This window comes from Pelophylax lessonae, assembly GCF_965119305.1.
Source record: "Pelophylax lessonae genome assembly, chromosome: 3".
NCBI classification, from domain to species: Eukaryota; Metazoa; Chordata; class Amphibia; order Anura; family Ranidae; genus Pelophylax; species Pelophylax lessonae.
Window position 1 is genome coordinate 137,290,180 of NC_138770.1, and position 19,708 is coordinate 137,309,887.

Consider the following 19,708-nt stretch of genomic DNA (forward strand, 5'->3'; position numbering starts at 1 on the left):
GGGCTCGTTCTAAGGTAAGTATTTCATAATGAGCTAGTATGCGATGCATACTAGCTCATTATGTGTTTCTCTTACAGGTTGCAAAAAAAAAAAAGTTGTATGGGTTTACAACCTCTTTAACACTGCCTGTGGATCTTGTTATTTCAGCAAGTTGCCATACTGTCTGTAAGAAGGTATCTTAGGAGGTATGTATTTTGCACAAAGTAACATCTGAGACAGAAGGCTGGGGCATTTTTTTTTTAAAACAATTTTCACAGAGTTGGGCTTTACAGCAACTAATTAGGCTTCATTTCAAAAAAAGGAAAGAAACTGTATCTCACTTGGTGGGTATGGGTAAACTCTCTAGTCTGCATAAATCAGGCTAAGCAAATGCATTCTTTACAAAACTGGCAAGGGCAAAAAGTTGCAAAAAGGTCACAGCTTTGGACAAGAAAGCAGCAAAGTTCATATGATTTTCTAGGTAATGTTAAGAAAGTGGAAAAGCCTAACTTCCTAATGCTGGGTATAAATCAATGCCAACTCCACAGCACATTCCTATTCATTCAGAGCAAAGCCTGAAAACAATGCCCATCTGCAATAAATAATCCTTGATCTAGCCAGGACTATGATTTACAATGCGGGGATGTAACTAGTTTGTAAGGACAACAGTTACATTTCAGCTTAAAAGAAAAATCCAAGGAAACCTTAAACACACAGCAATAAATATGCATTTTAAACAGCTGCTTCCCATACTCAGGTCTGCCTTGTCACCCTGGATGCACTGTTAGAATAAAAAAGTACTGCTCCATAACATTTTATAGGACTGTAAACCCTTCTGGGCAGTTGTCATTCCTGTTTCAGCTTTTTAAGTCAGGTATAATGTTGTTGTTACAGTCCCTCTAGTTCAATGAATAAAAACAATTAAAAAAAAAACAAAAAACTTACATATACTAAATGTTAATAAACAGTTATTAATGTTCATTCAGGAATGCATTCAGCTCTTTTGTTTTTTTAAAACAATCTACTGAATTGGTCATAACTACTTCTTGGACGAGTCTATTCCACATGTTCAAAGCTCTTACCATGAAGAAGCCTTTCCATATGTGAAGGTTAAATCTCTTTTTTCCAGACATATAGAGTGCCCCTTTGTCCTCTGTAATGATCTGAAAGTAAATAACTCAACACAAGTTCACTATATGGACCACTTACGTATTAATACATATCAATGAGGTGAAGCTCTGCTCAGTTCCATCATACAATCATGTCCAAACAAAAATGTCCTTGCACATGAATGGGTATTGTTCGCAAAATGAAGTTTTAACATAGTCACTAAGCTTAGGTAATATGTGCTTGCAAAGCGAACAGCCTAATTGCCTTTAGTAAATCAACCCATGACAGGGCTATATAGGTGTAGCACCCTACAAATAGGTGCTAGGTAAAACTATAGTGGGCCTTGTCTGCCTAACAGCAGGGCTGTGATTTATCTAGGCAGGGTGTTAGGGCTTCCAGATGTGCCTGCTGAGGGGAGAAGTATCCCCACTGGCTCCTGTGAGAGGCTTCTCATAGGGCAGTGTGGGAAGCCCAATCAAGGGACACATCCCAGCTTGTAACTACCCCAGAAGGCAGATTACGCTGCAAGGGATTCTGGGAGTGGGTATAAGTTGGGGGGAAGAGCGTGGCATGGTGTCTTTGGCGGGAGCAGAGTCCCAGGAAGGAGAGTGCGGCTGTCTCTCCTCCTGTTTGAGGAAGGTGGATGTCTCGGGGAGTAGCCTAAGAATCCAGAGAGTGCTGAAGTTGAGCAGAGGGGGATCCGGTGTGCTGAGTCCTGCAGAGAGAGAGAGGGGTCCAGTCCCAGGAAAGCCTACACAGGTCGTGAGTACTGAGGATTGCCCCTGGGGGTCTGCCAGAGTCAGAGGGGACCACTCCGGAAGAGGTTTGGGGATCCAAGGTCAGCTAGTTGTAAAGGGGGTACCTAAGTTGAGGACCCTGAAGTGTAAAGGGGGTACATAGTCAGTGGACCCTGAAGAGTTCAAGGAGTAAACGGGGGGCCTGCAGTCTGGGCCCTGAATTGTATTGCGTGTGCCAGTTACAGTATTAGCCATTTGGAGTTCTACAAAATACTACCTCAGGCTGTGCCAGGCGGGGGAAAGTATTCAGAGACTTACACAGTGAAGCAGTGTCAGGAGTTCTACAGTTCTCAGTCTTGGGTCTACTGGACTATAGGTCGGGGTTTCAACACCTCCTCTGTTGTACAGAGTGTTCTCAGAGTCAGCGAGCGTTGGCTGGCGCTGGCTAGCATCAAGGAAGCGCCAACGGGCATTTTTCCAGGATCACAGTCCCAATTGCAATTAAGTTCAAGCCAAGAGGAGTATCCCCCTCATTCCCTTCTCCCATCCCCTTAATTCATAATAAAAACCACAAACAAAGATTCTGGAGTTGTCACTGCTTCAGTTGTCACTCACAGGGGCTGGAGGGGATTCCATTACTAATGGCAGACCCACATCAGGCCACAGGCCTGGAAAGCTTGCTACATAGATAAAACAATTATTAATAGCAATATAGTTGATAATTAGGTCTGTCTGAGACAAATCCCCTTTTTCGTGTTGTGGATAACATATAAAGAACTAAGTTTTTAATGACGTTAATGAAAGTTCAAAATTGTTTCCAATTCAACCATAGATGGTGCATCTACAGGACCACAGTATCTCAGAGTAGAGAGTGTGAGTACACCCCTCACAACTTTGTAAATATTTTATTATATCTTTACATGTGACAACACTGAAGAAATTACTCTTTGCTACAATGTAAAGTAGTGAGTGTACAGCTTGTATAACAGTGTAAATTTGCTTTCCCCTCAAAATAACTCAACACACAGCCATTATTGTCTAAACCGCTGGCAACAAAAGTGAGTACACCCCTAAATGAAAATGTCAAAATTGGGCCCAAAGTGTCAATATTTTGTGTGGCCATCATTATTTTCCAGCACTGCCCTAACCCTCTTGGGCATGGAGTTCACCAGAGCTACACAGGTTGCCACTGGAGTCCTCTTCCACTCCTCCATGATGACATCACAGAGCTGGTGGATGTTAGAAAAAAAGAAAAAGGATAGAAACGCCTCCAAGTGCAGACCATATAAAAATGTATTGCGACATTTAGATGTTTACACTCACATTTGGATGCATGATAAAAAGCCTGGATTAAGGTGATGGGAAGAGTCCCTTAGTGAGTTCTGGCCTGCAGATCTTGGTGAGTCCAGCGGATGGATGGCTTCTTCTCTGCTTCCTCTGAGGATACGCCGGCTTCCGGGGAGCGCGGGCGAAAGGGAGGCTTGAACCGCCCTCCTCCACCTTCCGTTTGAGGATGCCCCACAGATGCCCAATAGGATTTACGTCTTCAGACATGCTTGGCCAGTTCATCACCTTTACCCTCAGCTTCTTTAGCAAGGCAGTGGTCGTCTTGGAGATGTGTTTGGGATCCTTATGTTGGAGTACTGCCCTGCGGCCCAGTCTCCGAAGGGAGGGGGTCATGCTCTGCTTCAGTATGTCACAGTACATGTTGGCATTCATGGTTCCCTCAATGAATGGTAGCTCTCCAGTGCCGGCAGCACTCATGCAGCCCCAGACCATGACACTCCCACCAACATGCTTGACTGTAGGCAAGACACACTTGTCTTTGTACTCCTCACCTGGTTGCCACCACACACGCTTGACACTTTTTGAACCAAATAAGTTTATCTTGGTCTCATTAGACCACAGGACATGGTTCCAGTAATCCATGTCCTTAGTCTGCTTGTCTTCAGCAAACTGTTTGTGGGCTTTCTTGTGCATCATCTTTAGAAGAGGCTTCCTTCTGGGACGACAGCCATGCAGACCAATTTGATGCAGTGTGCGGCGTATGGTCTGAGCACTGACAGGCTGACTCCACACCCCTTCAACCTCTGCAGCAATGCTGGCAGCACTCACATGTCTATTTCCCAAAGACATCCTCTGGATATGACGCTGAGCATGTGCACTCAACTTCTTTGGCGAGGCCTGTTCTGAGTGGAACCTGCCTGTTAAATCGCTGTATGGTCTCGGCCACCGTGCTGCAGCTCAGTTTCGATGTCTTGGCAATCTTCTTATAGCCTAGGCCATCTTTATGTAGAGCAACATTTTTTTTTTTTAAGATCCTCAGAGAGTTCTTTGCCATGAAGTGCCATGTTGAACTTCCAGTGACCAGTATGAGAGAGTGAGAGCGATAACGCCAAATTTACCACACCTGCTCCCCATTTACACCTGAGACCTTGTAACACTAACAAGTCACATGACACCGGGGAGGGAAAATGGCTAATTGGACACTTAGGGGTGTACTCACTTTTGTTGTCAGCGGTTTAGATCTTAATGGCTGTGTGTTGAGTTATTTTGATGGGACAGCAAATTTACACTGCTATACAAGCTGTACACTCACTACTTTACATTGTAGCAAAGTGTTGTTACATAGAAAGATATAATAAAATATTTACAAAAATGTGAGGGGTGTACTCACTTTTGTGAGATACTGTATATCCTTGACATGGCAGCTTTTTCATCTTAACAATACTATTTTTTGCATATGCTATGATACCAAAAGTATTGGGATGCCTGCCTTCACATGAACATGAACTTTATTGGCATCCCAGTCTTAGTCTGTAGGGTTCAATATTGAGTTGGCCCACCCAGCTATAACAGCTTCAACTCTTTTGAGAAGGATGTCCACAAGGTTTCGGAGTGTGTCTATGGGCATGTTTGATTATTCTTCCGGAAGCGCATACAGTATGTGAGGTAAGGCACTTGTGTGGAGGAGAAGGCCTGGCTCACAGTGTCCACTCTAATTCATTCTGAAGGTGTTAGTTTGGGTTGGGGTCAGGACTCTGTGCAGGCCAGTCAGGTTCTTCTACCCCAAACTCGCTCATCCATATCTTTATGGACCTTGCTTTGTGCACTGGTCCAAATTATTTGGTGGAGGGGGGATTGATGTGGGGTTGTTTTTGCTGGGGTTGGGCTTGTCCCCTTAGGTCCAGCAAAGGCAACTCTTAAGGCGTTAGCATACCAAAACATTTTGGACAATTTCATGCTCCCAATTTTCTGGGAACAGTTTGGAGATGGCCCCTTCCTGTTCCAACATGACTGCGCATGCACAAAGCAAAGTCCATAAAGACATGGATGAGCGAGTCTGGGGTCGAGGAACTTGACTGGCCTTCCCAGAGTTCTGACCTCAACCCAACAGAACACTTTTGGGATGAATTAGAGACTGCGAGCCAGGCCTTCTTGTCCACATTAGTGCCTGACCTCACAAATGCGCTTCTGAAAGAATGGTCAAACATTTCCATAGACACACTCCTAAACTTTGTGGACAGCCTTCCCCGAAGAGTTGAAACTGTTATTTATAGCTGCAAAGAGTGGGTCAACTCAATACTGAGCCCTAGGGGCTTAGACTGGGATGCCATTAAAATTAATGTGCGTGTAAAGGCAAATTACCAATACTTTTGCTAATATAGTGTAAGTTCTCTAACAAACTCTGAAACCTTTAGAAGCAGACATAATTATTTTTCTTATTTATAACGTTATACAAAAGTACCAATATTAACATCAAGACCATTCTGCTTCTAGGACTACTGTGAACTGTATACAGTGCATCCAAAACATACACTCCCCCGCCACTTTATTAGGTACACCTGTTCAATTGCTTGGTAACACAAATTGCTACTCAGCCAATCACATGGCAGCAACTCAATGCATTTAGGCATGTAGACATAGTGAAGATGACTTGCTGAAGTTCAAACCAAGCATCAGAACGGGAAAGAAAGGGCATTTAAGTGACTTTGAACGTGGTATGGTTGTTGGTGCCAGACTGACTGGTCTGAGTATTTCAAAAACTCCTGATCCACTGGGATTTCCATGCACAACCTTCTCTAGGGTTTACAGTGAATGGTCCAAAAAATAAAATATCCAGTGAGCGGCAGTTGTGTGGCGGAAAATGCCTTGTTGATGTCAGAGGTTAGAGGAGAAACGGCAGACAAGTTTGAGATGATAAAAAGGTAACAGTAACTCAAATAACCACTTATTACCACCATCTCTGAACACACAACACATCGAACCTTGAAGCAGATGAGCTACAGCAGTAGAAGATCACATTGAGTGCCACTCCTGTCAGTTAAAAACAGGAAACTGAGGCTACAATTTGCACAGGCTCAACAAAATTGGGCAATAGAAGATTGGAAATATGTTGCCTGGTCTGATGAGTCTCGATTTCAGCTGCGACATTCAGATGGTATGATCAGAATTTGGCATAAACAACATGAAAGCATGGATCCATCCTGCCTTGTATCAACGGTTCAGGCTGGTGGTGTAATGATGTGGGGGATATTTTTTTGGCACACTTTGGGCCCCTTAGTAGCAATTGAGCATAGTTTTAAGGGCACAGCCTACCTGAGTATTGTTGCTGACCATGTCCATCAGGCTGGTTCAACAGGGACTGAACGGATTTTAATTAGACTGTGATTCTCCCCAACTGATTTCTGTCTGAAAATTTCTCATGGTCAGTATATTCTGACTGCTGCACCCACAGAATATAATGTGCCGGCGGGAAGGATTCCTCTTCTGGCTGAATGATAAAAAAATAAATAAAAATGAACAGAGTATGGCTAGTTTTGCTCACACTTTAGCTGGCTATGCACTAGTAGATTTTCAAATGAACGTTCAAAATTCTCATCAGCACATTTGATTTGATAAAATGTGGAACTAATAAACCTATAATGTAAGTTTTTAGACACTGAGGTAGGTAGCAGGTTCAGGATCCAGTTAGGCTGGTCCATACACTAGTTCTTATAAAAATGTAAACATTCAATGAGTTGACAAGGGGCATTTAAAACTAATTCAAATTTTCATTTGCTTTTAACATTTTGAAATGGATGTAATTTCCTGAATGAAAACTGCTGACGCTGTTAGAAATTTGTTCAAGAAAAATTTTTCATCATGATCCTTGTCAATGTGGTTAAACATAGATGCTGGTTCGACCCCACTAACAATTAGAATATCAAATCAAAGTTCCTGAAACAAAGGTTTTGGCATGATATTTTTTTGTGTATGGCTAGCTTTGCATGAGTAAGCAAAAAATTTGGGGGAGCATACCCATGTATTTCTAAAGCTGCTGCAGCTATGAACCAAAAGACATGTATATTAAAAAAGAATAGTGCGCAAATGCAAAAGAAATAACTACCAAATCTGAAGACAATCCATAAATAAAAATGGGGGTTTGGTCCCACCATATGGCCATATCGTGCTCAAGCCCACTACTGCGTCAAAGTACCCCATTATCAGTGGGTCCTACACTATCCATGAAAAAGAGATGAATCCAGCCATTCTAACCCTTGGAGATAATACTCCTTGCTGGGAAGGATGTGCAAATGCACTACAGGGGACTCCTCCTATATCCAATTGATGGTGGACACTGATTGAGTACAGGTGTGTGTGGGGGGGTGGGGAGGGTTGCTCAACCTCGATAGTCTGGTCAGACCGAATACATAATAAACAGGCAAAAAATTTGGGGGAGCATACCCATGTATTTCTAAAGCTGCTGCAGCTATGAACCAAAAGACATGTATATTAAAAAAGAATAGTGCGCAAATGCAAAAGAAATAACTACCAAATCTGAAGACAATCCATAAATAAAAACCCCCATTTTTATTTATGGATTGTCTTCAGATTTGGTAGTTATTTCTTTTGCATTTGCGCACTATTCTTTTTTAATATACATGTCTTTTGGTTCATAGCTGCAGCAGCTTTAGAAATACATGGGTATGCTCCCCCAAATTTTTTGCCTGTTTATTATGTATTCGGTCTGACCAGACTATCGAGGTTGAGCAACCCTCCCCACCCCCCACACACACCTGTACTCAATCAGTGTCCACCATCAATTGGATATAGGAGGAGTCCCCTGTAGTGCATTTGCACATCCTTCCCAGCAAGGAGTATTATCTCCAAGGGTTAGAATGGCTGGATTCATCTCTTTTTCATGGATAGTGTAGGACCCACTGATAATGGGGTACTTTGACGCAGTAGTGGGCTTGAGCACGATATGGCCATATGGTGGGACCAAACCCCCATTTTTATTTATGGATTGTCTTCAGATTTGGTAGTTATTTCTTTTGCATTTGCGCACTATTCTTTTTTAATATACATGTCTTTTGGTTCATAGCTGCAGCAGCTTTAGAAATACATGGGTATGCTCCCCCAAATTTTTTGCCTGTTTATTATGTATTCGGTCTGACCAGACTATCGAGGTTGAGCAACCCTCCCCACCCCCCCACACACACCTGTACTCAATCAGTGTCCACCATCAATTGGATATAGGAGGAGTCCCCTGTAGTGCATTTGCACATCCTTCCCAGCAAGGAGTATTATCTCCAAGGGTTAGAATGGCTGGAATTATCTCTTTTTCATGGATAGTGTAGGACCCACTGATAATGGGGTACTTTGACGCAGTAGTGGGCTTGAGCACGATATGGCCATATGGTGGGACCAAACCCCCATTTTTATTTATGGATTGTCTTCAGATTTGGTAGTTATTTCTTTTGCATTTGCGCACTATTCTTTTTTAATATACATGTCTTTTGGTTCATAGCTGCAGCAGCTTTAGAAATACATGGGTATGCTCCCCCAAATTTTTTGCCTGTTTATTATGTATTCGGTCTGACCAGACTATCGAGGTTGAGCAACCCTCCCCACCCCCCCACACACACCTGTACTCAATCAGTGTCCACCATCAATTGGATATAGGAGGAGTCCCCTGTAGTGCATTTGCACATCCTTCCCAGCAAGGAGTATTATCTCCAAGGGTTAGAATGGCTGGATTCATCTCTTTTTCATGGATAGTGTAGGACCCACTGATAATGGGGTACTTTGACGCAGTAGTGGGCTTGAGCACGATATGGCCATATGGTGGGACCAAACCCCCATTTTTATTTATGGATTGTCTTCAGATTTGGTAGTTATTTCTTTTGCATTTGCGCACTATTCTTTTTTAATATACATGTCTTTTGGTTCATAGCTGCAGCAGCTTTAGAAATACATGGGTATGCTCCCCCAAATTTTTTGCCTGTTTATTATGTATTCGGTCTGACCAGACTATCGAGGTTGAGCAACCCTCCCCACCCCCCCACACACACCTGTACTCAATCAGTGTCCACCATCAATTGGATATAGGAGGAGTCCCCTGTAGTGCATTTGCACATCCTTCCCAGCAAGGAGTATTATCTCCAAGGGTTAGAATGGCTGGAATTATCTCTTTTTCATGGATAGTGTAGGACCCACTGATAATGGGGTACTTTGACGCAGTAGTGGGCTTGAGCACGATATGGCCATATGGTGGGACCAAACCCCCATTTTTATTTATGGATTGTCTTCAGATTTGGTAGTTATTTCTTTTGCATTTGCGCACTATTCTTTTTTAATATACATGTCTTTTGGTTCATAGCTGCAGCAGCTTTAGAAATACATGGGTATGCTCCCCCAAATTTTTTGCCTGTTTATTATGTATTCGGTCTGACCAGACTATCGAGGTTGAGCAACCCTCCCCACCCCCCCACACACACCTGTACTCAATCAGTGTCCACCATCAATTGGATATAGGAGGAGTCCCCTGTAGTGCATTTGCACATCCTTCCCAGCAAGGAGTATTATCTCCAAGGGTTAGAATGGCTGGATTCATCTCTTTTTCATGGATAGTGTAGGACCCACTGATAATGGGGTACTTTGACGCAGTAGTGGGCTTGAGCACGATATGGCCATATGGTGGGACCAAACCCCCATTTTTATTTATGGATTGTCTTCAGATTTGGTAGTTATTTCTTTTGCATTTGCGCACTATTCTTTTTTAATATACATGTCTTTTGGTTCATAGCTGCAGCAGCTTTAGAAATACATGGGTATGCTCCCCCAAATTTTTTGCCTGTTTATTATGTATTCGGTCTGACCAGACTATCGAGGTTGAGCAACCCTCCCCACCCCCCCCCACACACACCTGTACTCAATCAGTGTCCACCATCAATTGGATATAGGAGGAGTCCCCTGTAGTGCATTTGCACATCCTTCCCAGCAAGGAGTATTATCTCCAAGGGGTAGAATGGCTGGATTCATCTCTTTTTCATGGATAGTGTAGGACCCACTGATAATGGGGTACTTTGACGCAGTAGTGGGCTTGAGCACGATATGGCCATATGGTGGGACCAAACCCCCATTTTTATTTATGGATTGTCTTCAGATTTGGTAGTTATTTCTTTTGCATTTGCGCACTATTCTTTTTTAATATACATGTCTTTTGGATCATTGCTGCAGCAGCTTTAGAAATACATGGGTATGCTCCCCCAAATTTTTTGCCTGTTTATTATGTATTCGGTCTGACCAGACTATCGAGGTTGAGCAACCCTCCCCACCCCCCCACACACACCTGTACTCAATCAGTGTCCACCATCAATTGGATATAGGAGGAGTCCCCTGTAGTGCATTTGCACATCCTTCCCAGCAAGGAGTATTATCTCCAAGGGTTAGAATGGCTGGATTCATCTCTTTTTCATGGATAGTGTAGGACCCACTGATAATGGGGTACTTTGACGCAGTAGTGGGCTTGAGCACGATATGGCCATATGGTGGGACCAAACCCCCATTTTTATTTATGGATTGTCTTCAGATTTGGTAGTTATTTCTTTTGCATTTGCGCACTATTCTTTTTTAATATACATGTCTTTTGGTTCATAGCTGCAGCAGCTTTAGAAATACATGGGTATGCTCCCCCAAATTTTCTGCCTGTTTATTATGTATTCGGTCTGACCAGACTATCGAGGTTGAGCAACCCTCCCCACCCCCCCACACACACCTGTACTCAATCAGTGTCCACCATCAATTGGATATAGGAGGAGTCCCCTGTAGTGCATTTGCACATCCTTCCCAGCAAGGAGTATTATCTCCAAGGGTTAGAATGGCTGGATTCATCTCTTTTTCATGGATAGTGTAGGACCCACTGATAATGGGGTACTTTGACGCAGTAGTGGGCTTGAGCACGATATGGCCATATGGTGGGACCAAACCCCCATTTTTATTTATGGATTGTCTTCAGATTTGGTAGTTATTTCTTTTGCATTTGCGCACTATTCTTTTTTAATATACATGTCTTTTGGTTCATAGCTGCAGCAGCTTTAGAAATACATGGGTATGCTCCCCCAAATTTTTTGCCTGTTTATTATGTATTCGGTCTGACCAGACTATCGAGGTTGAGCAACCCTCCCCACCCCCCCACGCACACCTGTACTCAATCAGTGTCCACCATCAATTGGATATAGGAGGAGTCCCCTGTAGTGCATTTGCACATCCTTCCCAGCAAGGAGTATTATCTCCAAGGGTTAGAATGGCTGGATTCATCTCTTTTTCATGGATAGTGTAGGACCCACTGATAATGGGGTACTTTGACGCAGTAGTGGGCTTGAGCACGATATGGCCATATGGTGGGACCAAACCCCCATTTTTATTTATGGATTGTCTTCAGATTTGGTAGTTATTTCTTTTGCATTTGCGCACTATTCTTTTTTAATATACATGTCTTTTGGTTCATAGCTGCAGCAGCTTTAGAAATACATGGGTATGCTCCCCCAAATTTTTTGCCTGTTTATTATGTATTCGGTCTGACCAGACTATCGAGGTTGAGCAACCCTCCCCACCCCCCCACACACACCTGTACTCAATCAGTGTCCACCATCAATTGGATATAGGAGGAGTCCCCTGTAGTGCATTTGCACATCCTTCCCAGCAAGGAGTATTATCTCCAAGGGGTAGAATGGCTGGATTCATCTCTTTTTCATGGATAGTGTAGGACCCACTGATAATGGGGTACTTTGACGCAGTAGTGGGCTTGAGCACGATATGGCCATATGGTGGGACCAAACCCCCATTTTTATTTATGGATTGTCTTCAGATTTGGTAGTTATTTCTTTTGCATTTGCGCACTATTCTTTTTTAATATACATGTCTTTTGGTTCATAGCTGCAGCAGCTTTAGAAATACATGGGTATGCTCCCCCAAATTTTTTGCCTGTTTATTATGTATTCGGTCTGACCAGACTATCGAGGTTGAGCAACCCTCCCCACCCCCCCACACACACCTGTACTCAATCAGTGTCCACCATCAATTGGATATAGGAGGAGTCCCCTGTAGTGCATTTGCACATCCTTCCCAGCAAGGAGTATTATCTCCAAGGGTTAGAATGGCTGGATTCATCTCTTTTTCATGGATAGTGTAGGACCCACTGATAATGGGGTACTTTGACGCAGTAGTGGGCTTGAGCACGATATGGCCATATGGTGGGACCAAACCCCCATTTTTATTTATGGATTGTCTTCAGATTTGGTAGTTATTTCTTTTGCATTTGCGCACTATTCTTTTTTAATATACATAGCTTTGCATGAGTGAAAAGTCAGAGTTTATTATGTTCATTCCCTTACAATGTCCCTACAAATTTCAGGCTGTAGTAGCAGCACATTCTGTCCAGCAGAAGTCCAGTTAACCGCTTGCCGACCGCCGCAAGTACATATACTGCGGCAGTCAGCCCCTCACAGGCAAAGTGACGTATGGGTACGTCACTAGCCTGTGAGGCTCTGGGGAGGGAGCGTGCGCCGCCGGAGGCGCGCTCCCGCTCAGTCACGGACCCCCCCGCGCGTGTACCCGGTGGACCCGATCGTCCGTTAGATCGGGAGAAAGGCAGGCGGCTGATGTAAACAAGCCGCCTGTCATTCTCCCCTGTGTAAGAGCAGTGATCATACGGTTCTACTATGTAGGACCGTTGATCACTGTTCCTACACCTCAAGCCACAGCCAATCACAGTTAGAATCACGCCCCTAGGGACACACACAACCCCTCCCTCTCAAAAAAAAGTTAACCCCTTCACTGCCAGTGTCATTTTATAGTAACAGTGCATATGTATAGCACTGATTACTGTAGTAATGTCACTGGTAACCCCAAAAGTGTCAAAAATGTCAGTCAAGGGTCCGATCTGTCCGCCGCAATGTCGCAGTCCCGCAAAAAAAAAAATCGCAGATCGCCACCATTATGCGTTAAAAAAAAAACAACAAAAATGACAAAAATCTTTCCCTTAGTTAGTAAACGCAATAACTTTTGCGCAAACCAATCAAAATATGCTTTTTGCGATTTTTTTTTTTAACCAAAAATATGTAGCATAAAACAAATTGGCCTAAAATTTTAAAAAAATTAGATTTTTAAATTTTTTTTTGGGAATTTCATATAAAAAAAATGTGAAAAATATTGTTATTTTTGCAAAATTGACGCTCTTTTTTGTTTATAGCGCATGATCAAAAATCGCACAGGTGATCAAATACCACCAAAAGAAAGCTCTGTTTGTGGGAAAAAAAGGACGTCAAATTTGTTTAGGTACATCGTTGCACGACCGCGCAATTGTTCGTTAAAGTCACGTAGTGCCGAATCGCAAAATAGGCCCTGGTCAGGAAGTGGGTAAAATCTTCCGGGGCTTAAGTGGTTAATCCAGCAGCCACAGTCAGCACAGCAGTCCTACATCTTCCCTCTGATGTGATCTCTCTCTGTTGAAATGATCTTTTCCTGTGTTACCTCCTTTCCTCTCAGAACACTGAATTGATCTGTGTCCTCTGGTATCTGGTATCTCTCCGGTGTCACTGTCAGCCCTCCATTTAGGGTCTCATTTGTGTCTTCCGATACTCTCTCATAGTCCTTTCTCTACCTGCATTCTCCGGCCTCTTGTAACTCTACTGCTATCTCTCATGACACTGGCAAAATCTCCACCGTTCAAAGTAAGGAAATAAATAGCGTAGCTGTGTGGGATAAATGCTTACCAAATGGTGTTCAATATTTCTCTCATGGTTTAGTATTTATTGTAAAAAAAACATCCAGTATAAAACCACATGAAACTAGTAACAACCAGCACTTACAAATATAGTTACATAGTAGTTGAGGTTGAATAAAGACCAGGGCTGATCCTAGGGACACAGACGCCTTGGTGCAGAAATATTTCTGGCACCCCCACATGGGCGTAGTCATTGTTTAACTCCTCCCCTTTACAAATGTTTCTAAGGCAATGAGTCCTGCTATAAGTCGCTGATCCCCACCACTAGTACTAAATATATATATATATACTATATACTGTATGTTCCATAGTTTGTAGACGCTATAACTTTTGCGCAAACCAATCAATATACGCCTATTTGGGCTTGTTGTCCTCCACTATTTGGGGAGGGTGACATATCCTCAGTTCTGAAGGGTTCATGCTGGGACTTGCAGTTCTTCGCTTTAGGGAGGGTCACATCCCCCAAAAGTGACAGATTACAAGTCCCAACATGAACCCCTCAGAGCTGAGGATGTGACACCCTCCCCCAACTAGTGGAGGACAACAAGTCCCAACATGAGCCCCTGAGATTTAAGAATGTGATCCCCCCCAAAAGTGAAGGACTACAAGTTCCAGCATGAACCCCTGAGATCTAAGGATGTGCCCCTTCATGCTGTGACCTGTCGTTTTTCACTAGTTGGGGGGCCGGGGGGACACCTTTTCAGCTCTGAGGGGTTCATGCTGGGACATTGGGACCTGTAGTCCTTCACTATTTGGGGGGGCAGGGTGTGATACATCCTCAGCTCTGAGGGGTTCATGCTGAGACCTGTAGTCCTTCACTTTTGGGGGATCACATCCGCAAAGGTGAGGGACTACAAGTCCCAGCAAAAATTTCTGAGATCCATCCATGTGACCTCCTCCTCCCATCCCTCTGCAGGTGTCATCTCCTGCCAGCCTCGGCCTGCCCAGCAAACACAATAAAGAGACTTCTGCTCACTTCCAGTGCTTATTCTTTACAACCCACATCTGCAAGAGCTTCAAATCAGTTTTTTTGATTTACCTGGTTACTGGGGACAGCAGACTCCCACCCGCCTCCATACAGTACAGCTCCGTCTTCTGGCTGCCCACATCTTCTTTTCAAATGTGGCGGGCTGCAGAAGGGGGGGGCGGGTAACAGTAGATCTCTAATGCTGATTGGCTGAGAGGTGGCGGAGCAATTGTTGCAGCTGCAGAGACTCGGATCACATCGTCTCGGGCGGCTGGCTCTTGAGCATCTCCGGAACTGCGCATGTGCAGTTTCAAGCCGAGCTGGTCGAAGGGCGGTTTGCAACACTGTTCAGTTCATAGTGCTTGTTCAGCTCACGGCGTCTGTTCAGCTCATGGCGCCTGGGCATAGGGCACCCCGTGCACCCGCCTAGGATCGGCCCTGATAAAGACGATAGTCCATCCAGTTCAACCTGTGTAGGTGTGTGTGTGGACGTAATTATTTCCCATACACCTGAATGTTTTGATCCTTGAGATGTACGTCCTAGAGCCTTTTAAAAGTAGCCATACTCCCCGCAGTTACTACCACTTGTGGTAGAGAATTCCACAATCTTGTAGCCCTTACTGTAAAAAAAAAACCCCTGCGTAGCCTAAGGTTAAATCTCTTCTCCTCTAATCACATTGTATGGCCTCATGTCCTCATGCATTCATTACGACTGAACAGTTTTTTTTCTATGTTGAGATCACCGCTGAGGTATTTGTAAATCGCTATCATGTCCCCTCTCAGGCATCTCCTTTCCAGGGAGAATAAATCAAGCGCTTGTAAGCGCTCTTCATAATTAAGGTCCTCCAATCCCCTAATCAGTTTAGTTGCTCTTCTCTGGACTCTCTCCAGCTCCTTCACATCTCTTCTGAGGATTGGCAACCAGAACTGGACAGAATACTCCAGGTGTGGTCGGACCAGAGTTGTATAAAGTGATAGGATTATAGTTTTGTCTCTGGAATACATACCCTTCTTTATGCATGCTACTATTCTGCCGGCTTTGGCAGCTGCAGCTTGACATTGCATGCTATTGTCAAGACTATCTTCCACTAAGACTCCCAGATCTTTCTCCATTTTTGATTCCCCTAGGGGTTCCCCCCTCAAAGTGTATTGGGCATTTATGTTTTTAGTCCCCAAGTGCAATACCTTACACTTCTCCACATTAAACCTCATTTGCCATGTAGTTGCCCACTCTGTTATTTTGTTCAGGTCATTCTGTAAGATTTCTGCCTCATGATGTGAAGTTATTGCCCTACTTAATTTTGTGTCATCTGCAAAAACTGAGATTGAGCTACTGATCCCATCCTCAATGCTATTTATGAATAAATTGAACAAAATTGGTCCCAGGACTGAGCCTTGGGGGATCCCACTTACCACCCCAGACCAGTCTGAGTATGCATTATTTATTATCACCCTTTGGACATGCCCCTTTAACCAGTTTTGTATCAAAGAGCAAACCTTGTGGTCGATGCCTGCAGACCCTATTTTATAAATTAAGCGTTTGTGGGGAACTGTATCAAACACTTTAGCAAAATCCAGGTACACCACATACACCCACATACACCCCATGCGGTTGTGTAAGATCAGCACTCCACCCAGTGCATTTCGTGTTATAGCGCTTCATCAGGGGTGCTTTGTCCTAGCCCTAGGGGTCTTCTGCTTCTCTAACCCTGAGCAGTAAGCTGCTTCTGGCACTTAGAACAGGTTTTTCATACATTAAGTCACATTTACAGAAAGCATAATATAATATTTAAATAACCCATCACCCTTTGAACTGGAAGTGGTAACTCAAATATTTTATAATGTTTTCTGTCTCTAAAAATTAATGAAGGTTAACATCAGAATTACAAATCCATACCAGACATCATGAAGAACTACCTTTATTTGATAAAGCAACCTATGTTTTCATAAAAGAGATATTTCAAGGCAAGGCAAAAAAGATATTCAACCAGCTCATTTCTGGTCATAAGAAAACAGTTCATGGGCTGCTGAAGTGGTTAGATGTAACTGTGTCACACTGCAAAAGTCACAGCTAATCCAAATAATTGAAGAGCCTCAGAGTTATTAGCTACAGGCCGTTATGCCACAAGGGGACAACTAGTATTCATCATCAGACAAACAGCAGAGCTTTTTTCACCACTTTGCACAAAATCCAACGCCAAACAAACCTTTTATACACAGTTTTGAACAGAGAGGTATTGGGTGTGGACATTTGCCTGGTTCCTGCTGTTGTCTTGTATTCCCCTGGATAAGTTGCCCCACTCTTTATACTTGCCAAGCCAGAGCAATAATTTATGGGAACTGGGTCTCCATGCACCAGGCAGACAGCTATTACAATCTTATAGAGGCTGCAAGCTTTCCCCGTTCTACTTTTTTGTTGTTTTGTATTTCTGTTCTTTCTGTTCTTATTAGTAGGATTCCACTTTACTTTCTGCAATTCTGACCACCAGAACACAAGAAGAATTCTCCCCAGGAGGGACACAGACAACAAACAATATATATATACAGTATATGTTGGCTGGTTTTGGGCTTCCAGTACAAAACCCATACAGTACAATGTCATCACTGTATTGCAATCAGACAAAAAGAAAGTTAATATGAATCATTTTAATGCCCATTTAAACATACCACAACCCATGACAAGTACAATACTACAGGGTCCAATTGACAGGGAACAAACACAATGCATTACAGCAACAGTTGAAATCAAAGCTAATGTACACTCATCTCTCCAATGGGAATTATTGGTTAAATAATTATTTATTCATTATTTGAACTATGAATTGAGGTTTAGTTTAATTTATAATTGGAAAATGTTACATGAATCACAACTGGAATAGTCAATGATGGCAGGCTATTGAAGCTGAACTTCAAAGTACAGAGCCGGGAGGGAAACAAAACATTATACTATATTGGAAAGCAGAGCTAATTAATTCATTTCTGTTGAGTAATTCATGATGTCTTTCATGCCTAGAACCATACATGCTATACACTTCTAACTTCCAATTTTTTTTTTAAATGATCATATTTCTCAACATGTGATTAATTAAAATATTCCTTTCTTTTTCTATTCTTGTGTTCTACTACATCATTTGTTTTTCCATGGCCATAAAACTGCTTATTTATGGAAGAAAACCCACAAAGTAATTTGCAGGCAATGGAACAATTGTATTTTGCAATTGGTTTTAACGGTAGAATTGATGCATATATTAAAACTTCAACTGCTGATTGACAGCTAGTGTGACAATTAAATCATAACCCGTAGAGAGTCGAAAAGAAAAACTTAATAGGTAAAAAGGAAGAAATAGAAAATCTAAATTTATTGGACATTATTAGGGCTATTTTATATAGAAGAGAAATATATTTGTGTAAATTAGAAATAGTTTTTTTGAAATGATGGTCAAGTAATTGAAATGATGAAGAACAATTAAAAAATATATATACATACAGTTATTTTTTAAAAAAACTTTAAGGACAAATTTTCTAAGTGTGTGCACACTGGAATAAACTGAAGAATTTTAGGGTATATTAGAAACCCCCAAAAAGACAGAGACATTGTAATTTGGCAAAAAGAAGAACAAAACAATATTTAAATTACATAAAAAATCTATTTATATTTTTCTGAGCAATTTTGGATAGGGTAAAAGCATAACTTGTCTTAATGTACTTAATGTACAGTGAGCTGCAATTGTTTAGTAAAGTCTGCTCTGTGTGCTCTGCTGCTGCTAGTCTGCCTGATAGCTCCCTCTTCATTCAGGTAACTTGAGAAGCTTCTGGATGATAGGTGTGGAGTTATGCAGATGGTAGCATGAATATGGATACATCCCCAGCCTATCCTAGAGAGGTATGCTCTGATGGCATGCTGGGAGACAGTATTTTTTCTGGGAGCACATAGAGCTCTGGGTCTTGTCCCAGAGTGGAGCAGTCCAACCTGGGTGGCACGCTGCACTCCCAGGCAGAAGCTGTTGTTGCAGAGGCCTCAGGTGGGCGACCTGAAGTGAGGAATGCTGAGACCCAGGTGCTTAGAAAAAGCTGACTGAGGGGGGTGCTGCCTGCCAAAGATCTGTCTGGTATCAAGGGAATCACTTAAAAGATTGAAAGGAGGCTATCATCTGTCCTTGGGCCTTGTGAGTACAGCCAGTGAGAGATCTTTTGGGAACTTTTGCTCAAGCTACCTCTTTGTACCTTATAGTCAGCTGTGGGTCTGTTAAAGGGGACATCCGCTAGTGTCCAGAAGAGCTCTGTCCAGATAATCTATTTTGGATGGACTTTGCTCTTGTGGCTCTAACTACTACTTAAGCTGAAGGCTGTTTGTTTGAAGCCTGGACTTTATTATAGCTTACTCAGAAAGGAAGATCAAGTCCTCAAGTTGTACAAAGTTCTTATTTTTTGAAGTATCCCACCACTTTCCTCAACCCAGTCCAAGTTCTATAAAAAAAGAAAAAACACAAAAACAACATCTCCTAGATGTTTTTTTTTGAAGAAAGAGTGAATGAGCCTGTCCTATGACTGGCTCTGGGGCAGAAGTTTGGGAAAACCTGGACAGTAATCCTGTGACTCCTATGGGAGTAGCGCTACGGTAGCTTTTAAGGAGAATTTTTGACTTTGCGCTAAATTAGGAAAGTGAACAAATTACTTTAATCCTTTTTTTTAATCCTTCTTTAAAGAGTGATTGGATGACAAAATATGACTAGTTTTAACAGTATAAAATTCTATAAAATCCAATCTTTAAAAAGTAAAAAATTATAGCCGTGATGAGAATGTTCCTGATGTTAATAAAAACTTCAGGTAAGATGTCAACATTAGACCACAGGCAGGCACCCT